The sequence below is a fragment of the Sus scrofa genome, chromosome 6 (genome assembly GCF_054392235.1).
Source record: "Sus scrofa isolate SSC_HxYL_T2T_F1_AM1 chromosome 6, Sscrofa_HxYL_maternal_Yorkshire_Landrace_v2.0, whole genome shotgun sequence".
Classification (NCBI taxonomy): Eukaryota; Metazoa; Chordata; class Mammalia; order Artiodactyla; family Suidae; genus Sus; species Sus scrofa.
Genome location: NC_139388.1, coordinates 82,341,720 through 82,354,425, shown reverse-complemented (window position 1 = coordinate 82,354,425; position 12,706 = coordinate 82,341,720). Strand labels below are relative to the sequence as shown.

The following is a 12,706-nucleotide window of genomic DNA, read 5'->3' as shown; positions in this document are numbered from 1 at the left end:
CCCCCTCCCCCATATCAGCTGGATTTGCGGTCACCACCTCGTATCCTCTCCACCCGAGCCCGAGGAGGTCTGTGTCCTCGAGAGCAGGTGAGGAAAGGGTTAGTGACTTGCCCAAGGGCGCCTGGCTGCTTGGCGGCAGAATCGGCATCCCCAGCCAGCTCCACCTCACTCCTGCCCCTCTAGGTATCAGGTCCCACCGTGGTGACTGAAGAGGTCTGGGTTTGGGTGAGAAGCTGGAAGGGTTTTTTGGTCCGGGTTATTGAAAATGAAAGACGCTGGAACTTTCTGAGCCGTGGTCTGTTTTTAGAAAGATGCTTGCTAAACCTGCGCATGTCAGCGGAGTCTTGGCGACCGCCACCGGAGGGCTGCTCCTTGGCATTCCGGTCAGCCTTGTTGTTCTTTGTCTACATCCTGGTGGTTGTGACAGCCCCTCATTGACGAAACTGCCCGGGTGCCCTGGCCTTCTTCCCGTGCAGCCGCCGTCCCAGCCTGCGCACCACGGTCAGTGTCAGGTTGCATGGGGACCTGGGGGCAGAGACCTTGAGCAGGGTGAGCTGGTTACCCTCATGATGCCTGCTAAATTCTGTTCCTTATCCTTGGAGGGAGGAAAGACGAAGGATCTGTCCCCTGCTCAGAGCTGTGGGTACTGTCCCCCTGTGACACTGTCCCTGACCTGCAGGCTGTGGCTCCACTATGTTGAATGAGTGCATGTCTAGTGGGTCCTTAATAAAGATAGGCAACCACCTCCCAGTAGATTGAATCAAATGAAATTGCAGTTCTCCTAGGTCAAAAATGGCTGAATACCAGCATTTTGTAATACAGACTAAACACTAGGGTGGGGAGGTTCCAGAATGAGCCTTTGGACTTGAGCCCTTGGCCAGATCTGGCTTCTTAGGACATGAGTGTTGGGCTTCTGGTCAGTTGGTGTCACTCTAGTCAGTTTAAGTCACTTTAAGGGGTGGGGGGCGACAAGAATGGAAGGAGTCTGCCCCTGGATTTCAGTTATCACTCTGCTGCTGGCCAGGCTACTCCTGGCACTGAAGGCAATCTGGAGGCGCTGGCAGTGGTGGGATCAGGGCCTGGTAGGAATAGGGGTCCTGATTGCACCGTTCGCTGTTTGCTGTTGGCTCAGCACGTCGTGGGCACTGAGTACCTGGCCCAAGGTCACACAACTGGCCGTCCTTGGAGTTGAAGGCAGTCTTCTTTTTTGGGGGGCGGGGGGGGGGCGCTGTGCTCACAGTATGTGGAAGTTTCTGTGCCAAGGATTCAACTCACACCACAGCAGTGACAATGCCAGATCCTTAAACTGCTGGGCCACCAGGGAACTCCCTTGAAGGTAGTCTTGATTCCAAAGTCCAGGGCAGTGAAGGGCAGGTTCTGGAGCCTGACTGCCTTGGTTTGGGTCCAAACCTCCTGCCTTGGGTCCCCTCCTTCTCTCCCCGCCTCAGTTTCCTTGTCTCACAGTGTAATGGTGGGAATAAGAGTATCTATTTCTGATGGATTTTATGAAGATTAAATGAGTTAATACATGCCAAGCCAGAGAATAACATTAACCACTGTTATTAATAATACTATGTTATTATCAGTGACATGAACTCCTGGCATATTATTACAGCCGAAAGAAACATGTAAATTCCGTCTGCTTTGTGTTGGAAGGAGTTTGGACTTTGTGTCGAAGTCGGGCTCACAGAGATGGCATTGCTTCTCCCATAGCTCACGGGAAATGAACCCTCGTCAGTGTGGGCCTTGTGGAGTGTGCACCTGCCTCTCCGTGAACAAATTGCTTGAAATGGTGTTTTTGTTCCAGGTTATAATAAAAGTCACTCTTCTGGAAAATGGCTTAATTTTTTTTTTCTTCTTTCTTGGCATGAGTGGCCACCCCTGGAGTGCCAGTTATATATGTATGGTGCCCAGAGCTTTTGAGGGGAGCAGGACGTGGTGCTAATCGTTGATTCCCCCCCCCCCCCATTTTTCCTCTTCTGAAGGTGCAGGTTTTCGTAGGGGCTCTCAGCTGCTACTGGTAGCAGTGTTCGTTTGTGAACTGCTACAGACCTGCCAGACCTCACTGCCTTGGGAATTTCATGCTTTAGTGGAAGGACATGTGTTTGATTCTTAGGCTTGTATAGTGTTGGGGTTTAGGGGTGTAGGAAGAAGGCAAGATAAAAAAACATGGAAGGAGCAATGGTTGCTGGAAGGCAGCCTGGCGTGGTACAGTGGCAGGAGACTCCTGGATCTGGCTGCCTAGGGACTGTTTGAGCTTGAACTACCTGCTTCGTCTCTCTGAGCCTCAACTTCCTCATCAGTAAAATGGACATAATATCCTCCCTTCCACAGAGGATTAAATAAGAATGATATATATATGAAGTGCTTTAGCTCAGGCCTCACATGTGGGTTCCTCATTATGTACAGGAATTTCATCATTGGTCTTGCAATTTAGCGCCATTCCCCAGAAAAGAGAATTGAATTAAGGATACTGTAAATCTGAAGTGCAGGTGTCATGGTGACACTGAGGAGAGGCCCCCCTGAACTCCAGCTTCCCAGGTGCTTGCTCTTGACTTAGAGGATTTATCACGCAAGGGGACTTGTGTGGGGCAGGTCTCTCTGTGCTGAACGTCATAGGCACCATCTCGTAATCTTGCCCATAGCCTTGGTCATGCTCCCATTTTGCAGGTGTGAAAACGGAGGCCTAGGAGGTTAAGAGGTATCTCGCAGAGGGTCACACAGCTAGTAAGGGACAGAAGTGGCCTTTAAACTTGGCCCTGATTCCAAAATCCAGCTCTCAGTACACACTGGAGTCTGGTCTAAGGATGCATGTTCTTTTTTTCTCTTTTTCAAGTTTTATAGATGTGTAATTGATTGACAGTGCTGTGCGTTTTCGTGTACAGAAGAACGTACTCTATGCTGATGGTTCTAACAGAGGTTCTTTAGCACTTTTAAAACTCTTTGCAGCTCGAAGCTGCCTGCTAGGCGGCTGCCTCAGGTTTGGCTCCAATGCGTCGGAGCCCATCTTCAGATGGGACAGGAGTGAACGTGTGGTGGAAGCAGTTCTTCGCTCACAAGGGAGCCTTGTGTCCCACGTAGACTTCTGACCCACAGAGAGTGGAAGCACTTTTGAGGCCCGAGGACTGTAGAGTCTTTATTCCTCCCCGCACCATCTGCTCTGCTTTGTGCAGATCCAGGCAGACTCTAAAATGATGCAGCATAAGCTGTCAGTGACCAGGCTAGTGTTGAAACTGGGGACTGGTTCCTGACTATGTCATACTGTGGCTGGGGCCAGAAATGAGCAGAGAGGCCATAGTTACTGCCCTGCTCCATAACCAGTGATACTGGTCATTGCAGCCCCAAAGGGTAAAACCAAACAAAGGTACTGAGTGAGGTTCTTGTCCTCGGAGAGATGAGAGTGCGGGGCTCTAGGTGGCACCACCTATATCTGCAAGATGGGCAGGGGTCTCCTGCCCTCTGTTACTTGTCACTTCGTTTGGCACTGGGCCCTATTCCTGGGGAATAGGTCTAGTCTTCCCAGTTACTTAACCACTTGGCTTTCTTCCTTCCTTCCTTTAAATAACCTCCTTCCTCCAGGGGCATTTATCTAACTGCTAGCTGGAATTCCCTTGTCCTTTTGCCTCCTCTAAAACGGGCTTTGTAAGGCCTTTGTGTCGATGGACTATTGACTTCCCTCCTCTCCCCTCCCCTCCCTTCCCCGCCTGTGACATCCAGAGGTTCTCAGGCCAGGGATTGAATCTGTGCCACAGCATCGACAATACCAGATCCCTAATCTGCTGCGCCACAAGGGACTTCCTTTTTTTTTTTTTTCTCTGTAAAGAATGATATTGGAGAGTGGTGCAGTGGGTTAAGGATCCGGCGATGTCTCTGCTGCAGCTTGGGTTTGATCCTTGGCCTGGTGCAGTGGTTTAAGGATATCCAGCGTGGCTGCAGCTGCAGCTTGGATTCGATCCCTGGCCTGGGAACTTCCATGTGCCGCAGGTGTGGCCTTGGGGGAGGGGGGGAGAATGAGATTGAACTTCAAAGAAAAAAAAAATTGCGGTGTAATTGATAAACAACCCTATATTAGTTTCAAACGCACAGCATAGTGGTTAAGTATTTGCATGCGATGGACTGTGGTTTCTGAGCTTGCTGAATTCCAGATGGAGAGCACCCAAAAGCATTTTGGGAACTTTCTGCAGGATCCTGCTTTTATTTTGATTCCACAGTATCTATTTGGTACATATCGATTGTTGAGGAAAACGTTTCTTGAAATAACAGAGAAGAACCGGCTACTATGGTCCCCACGGAAGGGCCCACCCATCATGTGACTGATGGCAGAACATGGAAATGAAAATAGTGTTGGAGCTTTGTGTGATGAGCTCACAGTGCTTCGTGAAGCCTGAATCTTACTCTCACGTCCTCGTGAGGCATTGGCTTAACTGTAAAATTCTGTGGATTGAATTCCATTACACGTCAGAATCTCTAAGGAAAGGAAAACCATGATTTCTAATCCTCAGGTGGCCAGCTGGGTATTGGAACAAGTGCAGCGAGATTCCAGATCTGCTGACGGGTTGAGCAGGCCCTCGGAGTTAATGAGGAAAGGACGGCGGTAGCATCTGTTACGACATCCTTCACTTAGCACTTTACATGCGTTATCCTGTTCAGTTCTCAGAATTCCCCTAAGCTGAGGTCCTGTGAATGTGAAGGCAAATTACAAGTTAGGTGAATTTAAGAGATTTTACAAGGGTTGCTGGTATGCGGCAGAGCCAGGACTTGGGACCCAGCTGCTCTGACCTTAAAGCCTTTGTCCTTAACCTCTGCCGTGTCATGGAATTTCGTTGCTTGCATGGGGCTGGTGGCTTGTCCAGATCCCACAGTGATTCACCAGGCACTCAGGACTAGGATCCTCTGTCTGACACTCTAGGATCTGGACTCCACACTCCGGAGGAGGCCGTTGTCTTTTCTGCCACATAAACTCAGGCCCGTTTGAAACCTCTGAACATGCTTCTCCAGGGCTGCATGGAAAGACCACAGTTTGTTCCGACATGACGTTGTGAGAGAGCTCCATTGCAGCTGGATGGGCCAGTCCAGAAAGCCTGAGTTAAAGAAGAAATCTAGGGACAGGTCCAGATTCAAATCCAGGTCCTTTTGAGAGCTCCTCTTGTATTGCAGTGTACATGGAAGATGTAAATTGCAGTGAGAAACACTAGGGGAACGTGGACTTTCAAGAGGAGGTTAAAGAGGGAGTTCAGCGGTAAAGAACCTGACTAGTATTCATGAGGACACCCCTGGCCTTGCTCAGGGGGTTAAGGATGCGGCATTGCCATGGGCTGTGGTGTAGGTCACAGACGTGGCTCAGATCTGGTGTGGCTGTGGCTATGGCTGTGGTGTAGACTGGCAGCTATAGCTCCAATTTGACCCCTAGCCTGGGAACTTCCATATGCCACAGGTGTGGCCCTGAAAAGACAAGTAAAACAAAACAAAATAAAATAAAATAAAACAAAAAGAGTAGGTTGGCTCCCTGGCCCCACTCGGGGTTAAGGATCCGGTGTTGCCATAAGTTGCAGTGTAGGTCGAAGTTGCAAGTTGGATCCTGTGTTGCTGTGGCCTGTGGTGTAGGCCAGCAGCTACAGCTCCAATCTGACCCCTAGCCTGGAAACTTACATATGCTACGGGTGTGGCCCTAAAAACCAAAATGAATAATAATAATAATACGACTTTAATAGAATTCTTCCACAAGTGTTGAATTTTTTTGTAGGGGGGTGGTGTGGAGGAAAGTAATTCCTTTGAGAGTTTGATAACATGCTTTTGTAGTCAACGAGTGAGTGTTCTTGAAATCTTAAAGACTTGAGTGTTTGGGCATCGCTTTTTTCCTATCTCTTGGAGGGATCTGACTGCAGCTTGATAATAAGGCCTTTTGTGTCCCTGGCGATTTTAGTTGAGCACCCCGTTCCTAGGACCTGTGTGGTGGGGCGGGCGCAGCTCTGGAGAGCCTGGCTTCCCTGCGGTATTTTCCAGCTACACCTCCCAGCATCTGATGCTGGTGTGGGAATGGGGTAAGCATAACGAGGTGTTGTGTCCTTGAAACCAAAGCAGCCCTGGTAATTAGGGCTCGTGTGAGCTGGGAGCCTGTGAGAGAGGCTTCTGGCCCCTCTGCCTTGGGGTTTTAAAGGAAGCATGCAGCCAAAGAGAGAGGGGAGTCACCCAGGCAAGGAAATGGGTTAACACTGACAGCTGGCCCAAGTGTAGGGAACAGCAGGAGGGATGCCTCCTTGACAATGGTCTTGGAGTGGGGGGCGCGTAGGACCCAGGACGTCTGCTCCCCTACCTTGGTGGGCGCGTGGCGGTTGGACCTTGCATCGTGTGCATGGGGAGACTGTGGTTTAGGCTGGGTCAGCTTGAGGGAGTGCGGGGCAGTGAGGCTCTTCCCTGTCCTGAGCTGCTGGGCGCTTGGTCCCTGGGCAAGAGCTGAGTCACCTGCAGGGACCAGGGCAGGACTCCACACCTCTGTGGTTCCTCTGGCTCCCTCCAGTCTCCCTCCTTTCTGTTGCATCCTTTCCTTATAGTCTTTCTTGCTTTAGCTTGCTGCCCAGCTGAGCCCAGGACGGCGCAGGACATGTTCTCCTGAGTGGCCGTCCCCCAGCACAGTTTGTTACGATTTATGTAATGTTTTTCTTCAGATTATCTTGAGCCTAACACCATGATCTTCTCCAAACAGAAATGTCTATAAAATCACACATTTGATGTGCTAGTTAGTTACATTTTTCTCGATGTTATGTTAAAAATAGGGAGCCACTAAATTGCGTTCATCCACATCTCTCAAATCTCTCCCGAACCCCAGTGATCTGCATACCACACTCTGGAAAATGCTGGCGGGCAGAAAGAGCCCTTACCCTGAATTCAGGCCTCATCTTGGGCCCCTGACCTGCCATGTGTATGGTGTTGGGCTCTTCCCCTCCTGTCTCATTTTCTTCTTCCTATTGAGCACAGGGTCTCCCCAGGCTCAAGAGTTGCAGGATGCTGTTCAGTGGTACCTCCATGGTTCCCCAGCCCCTCTGACAGCACCTCAGGACTCTGCTCAAAGAAATAGAGACTCTTCAAATACTGGAGCTCAGGAACATTTTGCTTCTTATTTTTATTTGGGTTTCAGCTCTTACTGCTTGTGAGCCAGAGAAGCAGCTTGATCAAGTGCACAGAGTGAGAGTTGTGGAGCCCAGCAGCTTCGTGAATCTCTCCATCCTTCTGGCTCCTCCTTTCTGATGGGGGAAAGTGGTCCTCCTGGCAGGACGCCTGCGGAGGCAGCCAGGAGCACAGATCCACGTGGTGTCTGATGTGGGTTCCCTCCCCACCCTTAGCCTACATGGGTGTAGAAGTTAGTTTTGTCTCTGTCCCAGTTACAGAGTTGTTTTTGGACAGAGATGTAAAGCTTAGCTTCTGAAGCCATACTGCCTGGGTTTAAATTCTCGCTCCCCCACTTTCAGCTTCATAGCTTGGAACTGGTTCCTCATCACAGGGTCTATCTGAGGAGGCTAATAAAGCAGATATAATGTCCACCATTGTATCCAGCACATGGTGAGGGCACTGTCCATGTTGTTGGGTTTTATCATAATGAATGAGATGATACATGCCAAATGGGATATAGTACGTGCTCAATAAATGTATGGTCTGGAGTGCTGGCTTCTGGGCAGAGAGCAGGGGAATGGTTTTCTGCAGACCTTGGTTGGTTCAGAGACTTTTCATCCTCCCCCCTCCCCCCGCCCCCCTTTAAGCCCTCATGCCTGTAACCCACCAGCAGGAACCCTCCACTTGGGGACCACACCAGCCCAGCTGAGCTGGTGCACAAATCTCTCCTCTCTGTTTGGTTTTTTTTTTTTTTTCCTTTTTTCTTTTTAGGGCTGCACCCGCAGCATATGGAGATTCCCAGGCTAGGGGTCGAATTGGAGCTGCTTGCCACTGGCCTATGCACAGCCACAGCAATGCCAGATCCTAGCCGCGTCTATAACCTACACCACAGCTCCTGGCAATGCCAGATCCTTAACCCACTGAGTGAGGCCAGGGATTGAACCCACAACCTCATGGTTCCTAGTCGGATTCATTTCCGCTGAGCCATAATGGGAACTCCTGTTGGGCTTTGAAAGAATCGTAGCTCAGTTTTGGGAAAGGCAATCCAGTACAGCTTTCAGAAGTTAAAATATGTGCATAAAACATTGTATACTGAAAAATTCCCCTCCTGTCCTTGTCCTCATCTGCCCAGTCCCCTCCAGCTTGCCCTCCCTCCCTAAATCCTTGAGCCCTGAGTAACCACTGTTTATGTTTCCAGGGTCCTCTTTGTTTAGTTTATTAAGACATTATTTACATACAATGAAACTCACCAGTTTAAGCACACAGTTTAATGAGTTTTGGTGGTCATCTCTTGGCCAGCAGTCCACCCTTACCCTGAAAAGTTTGCTTGTGCCCCTTTGCACTCCCTCCCCCCTTCCTTAGGCAGCCACTCATCTGCTTTGTCACTGTAGTTCTGCCTTTTCTATAATTTCCTAAAAATGAAATGACAGAACCTGGTCTTCTGTGCTTCTTTCACCCAGCATGATTTTTTTGGCGGTTCACCCACGTTGGTGCATGTACTGCTATTCCTTTTCTGGGCTGTATAGGACTCCAGTATTCATGGCGTTTACCATAGTCTGTCCATTCACCCGTTGATGGACATTTGGAGTTGCTTCCGGGTTTGGGATGTTATGAATTATTCTGCTATCAATCTTCACTAGTGAGTTTTTGGTAAACTTGTTTTTTTTCTGTCCTCATTTCTATAGACCTAACAAAGAAATACAAATAAATTCTGTACCTCCCCCCCTTTTTTTACATAAAGGGTGAAATATTATAATAATGCTCCTGCATCCTGTGTTTTTTGAAATGGCCACAACACCATATGACAAGATTCATCTCCAGTCTCGTTTGGTCATATGTCCCCTAGCATCCCAGGTACTCAGGATACCAAGTGGAAGTGGGTGCCGGCCTGCTGGAACTTCTGGGAAGGTGATGGAGGTGGGTGTGGCTGCAGAGAGGTTTGCTCTCCGGGCCTTGTTCCGTCTAATAGGGCTTCTGGCTCTGTGGGTCATTGAAGAGGGTGCGGGTGAGGCTATGGTGGGCGTGGGTGGGGTCACAAGAGTATTTTGACATCAGGATTAGGAAGGAAATCAGTTTCTGCACCAATCGTGTCCTGCTGCAGAACCACGAGTGCTTAGCAGAGGGACTGCTGCCCTTTACAGTCCTGGCAGCGAGGCCGGGCGAGTGGATTGCTGATCCGTCTTGAAGAATGTTCAGTTTACTAAGGTGGACAGTGGAGCGAATTGGGTGTTTGCTCAGAACACATCCTGTTGACTGAAGTCTTACTTTTACATGTCCCCAGTCCCCCTTGCCTTCTAGTCCCCAACATCCCTCTGCCCCCCAAGGATACAGTGTTTTGAACTTTTTGGGAGAGCTTAAGCTTGATAGCATGTGCAGGTTTGCATAAACAAGGAAGGCTGTTGAGGTCTGTACCTTCTTATCTTCTGGTAGTTCTATTAGCAGACAACAGGATATGGGAAACCAAATCCACTCTTTAAGTACATTACACATTGTCTAAGGATGTCTTCTCTTGCCGCCGTACTGTCCACTAGAACGTTCCATGATGATGGAACTGTCCTGTGTCTGTGTGCTATTCTTTAATTAGTCGCCACATGTGGCTCTTGGGCCCTTGAAATGTGTCCGGTGTGATTGAGGAACTGAATATTATTTAGTTTAGTTTTGATTAACTTTATCTTAAATGGGTATATGTGGCTGTTGGCTGTTCTGTGGGACAGTGCGGGTCCAGATGAATGTTGACTCCCCTTGAGAAACTTTCTTCAGTTTAAAAAGTTATTGTGGAGTTCCCATCGTGGCGCAGCAGAAACGAATCTGACTAGTAACCATGAGGATGCAGATTTGATCCCTGGCCTCGCTCAGTAGGTTAAGGATCCGGTGTTGCCGTGAGCTGTGGTGTAGGTCGCAGACTTGGCTCGGATCTGGTGTTGCTGTGGCTGTGGTGTAGGCCGGCAGCCACAGCTCCGATTGGACCCCTGGCCTGGGAACCCCCATATACTGTGGGTGCGGCCCTAAAAAGCAGAAGAAAAAAAAGAAAATGTATTCTGGATAGAAACTACAGGGAATAGCATTACTCTGGACCTGTTTTAAGTGCTTTTTAAGCAGAGTAGGTGAATATGCTGTTTCCTGTGGCGTATTGTGAGTACAGTGCGTTTACTGGGGGCCCGCAGTTGAGTGCCGGATTATGTAGTCGGAAGTTATCTGCGTTGCTGACCCTCCTTGGCCCTCAGGTTCTCCATCTGTAATGACAGGATTGGACTAGGTGGGCTTTTTAAAGGCCTTTCTTGTTCAGTTACTTTTATGATTTTGTCTTGAATAGCACCAGCGTTTATTTATTGACACCCCTTTGTGCCAGGAAGCATATCCAAGACACTGAGTAAATGTGTTAGCTCGTTTATATGTAATGGTTTAATCTCTATTTGGTCCCAGTGAGAATAGGTGTTATCCTGGCTTCATAGATAGTGCTGAGGCTCAGTGAGCCTAAGTCATTTACCTGTAGTTATGTTGTCAGTTAACCGTAGAGTTCAGATTCCCACTCATTCTAAGCTCATGTTCAGTTCCATCTTTACTTATGCAGCCGCTGTTTTTAAAATAGATCCGTTTCCTTAAACATTTACAGCTCTTGTCTTAAGTAAAAGTTGAATCAGGTGTTTTTTTTTTTAAATAGACTTTTCAGCTGTGCTCAAGTCAGGGGTTTAGGAGTGAGGTGAGCAGGTGGCGTGGGTGGAGGCCAGCTCATCTGGCAAGCGCACGTCCACCTCCACGCATCTCCATGAAAGGCCTGGTTTGAACGTGCTCCCACCGGAATGCCTGCTGGATGCCCAGGCTGGGCGAAGCTCAGCTGTTGCCAGGAGCTCCAGGGAATGGTGGTGACCTGGGGGAGAGAGGAAGAGGCAGAGCTTGATCCTGAACTGTTCTCTTGCCCCTGTGTGCCACCAGGCATTTGAGGCCCATGGCAGCACTCGAGTGTTTGGAGCCTGAAAGTTGACTCTGTCAACCACCTGCTTACTGGCTGGGCGACCTTGTGCAAATCACCCCACCTTTTTGAGCCCAGGCAGCTTCGTTCCCACATCCACCAGCAGTGCTCCTGGAGGCTCTCCCCTGAGCCACACACTGTTCTGGGTAAGAGAAGCTGTGTCTTGAAGCTTTGTTTGGATTGATGAAGAGCTTCCCTTTCCCATCCTTGAAATAGGGATGTGGATCACAGGGATCTGCCTCATGGGGTCTTTTGAAGAGTAATGAGATGCCTGATTAACCCACCTCCCGGGCCATTCCCCAGAGCTGCCTGGGTTGGTGTCAGTTGGTGCGTCTTTGGCTAGAGTCCTTGGCTGCCACAGATGGCCTCGTAGCTGTTCCACCCGGGCCGCACGCCCTCTAGCTCAGCGGAAGGGCACATGGTGCGGAGGAAGCACCCAGCACAGTGCCCAGCCCTGGCAGTCTCCAGTACGTGGGGTTTCTTTTTCCCAACCCCTTTTTTCCCCTTTTTTGGATAAAGAAATTCTACCATGTGGCAACTATGAAATAGGGGCTGGGAGGCTGAGCAAGGAGTGGTGAAAGTTTAAAAAAAGAAGTAAAAGCATGGCAGTTCTCTTGTGGTGCAGTGGGTTAGGCATCCTGTGCTGTCACTGCAGCGACTGGGGTCACTGCCGTGGCGCAGGTTTGATCCCTTGCCTGGGAATTTCTTCCTGCCACTGGTGTGACAAAAAATTTAAAAAGAAGACATAAAAGCAGATCTCCCATTCTCTTTTAAAAAATATTTTGATTTCCGTAGTGTTTTTCTGCCTCTAAAAGTAATACGTAATTCTGTTTGAACAACATAGAAATGTGTGACTTAGTTGCTCCCCCCCGAGGTGTTGTCAAGAGTTTGGTACCCATATTTGTTGAGCTGTTTTCCACACGTGCTTAAAAAAATGGTTCCACCTCTATAGACGGTTATTCAGTCTGCCTTTTTCACAGTGTGCCTTCCTGTCCTTTAGATCCTGTTTTCTGGGCACAAGGAATCAGGGTACTTCGCTGAATAAAATCAGCCTTGTCCTGAGGCCAGGAAAGGGAAGCAGACACCCTCTAAAAGGCTAGCCCGGAGAAGTGGCTCCGGGTCGAAGATGAAGGAGGCCTTTGGAAAGGCAGGCAGAAGCGAGAGGGGAAACGCAGTAGGGTAGAACCTTCCCCTACCGCACCCTCCTGCAAAGAATCGCGCCAGTGTTTGACTTTACTGCCTGGCTTTCCTGACCCAGGGAAGGCTCTCTCTGCAAACTCTTTGAATTTACAGCGTAGAGGTGCCATCTCCACGTGGTAGTGGGTGGAGAATCTGCCTGTGTCTTTCAGAATTGGGCTTAAATATGGCGAAGCTTTCACTGGCTGTTTTTTCCATCAGCTGTTTCACATCCTTTTAGAAGGCTTTCTTTACTACTTTTTTGGGTTATAAATTTCTGAAGGTTGGCTCTTAGACCAGTCAGCTCATTTGCACACGTGTGGAGAGATGTTTCTTTATGTTAAAGAGTGGATGGTGGTGGTATGGAATAAAAATAAATGCTGCGAATATCTAAATTTATTTTAATCGTAAAGCCCTTAGGTTGAACCATACGAAATCGCCATTTTTGCAGGC

General features: G+C 49.0%; 1 protein-coding gene and 1 long non-coding RNA gene across 4 annotated transcripts in view; both read left to right on the top strand.

Moving 5' to 3' along the window:
* Positions 1 to 12,706, top strand: part of CAPZB (capping actin protein of muscle Z-line subunit beta) — a 133,411-nt gene that overhangs the window by 10,388 nt on the left and 110,317 nt on the right.
* LOC146402590 (uncharacterized) lies at positions 3,800 to 10,139 on the top strand. Its single transcript, XR_014807167.1, has 2 exons — positions 3,800 to 5,553; positions 7,915 to 10,139. It is a non-coding gene; the product is annotated as an uncharacterized LOC146402590 (long non-coding RNA).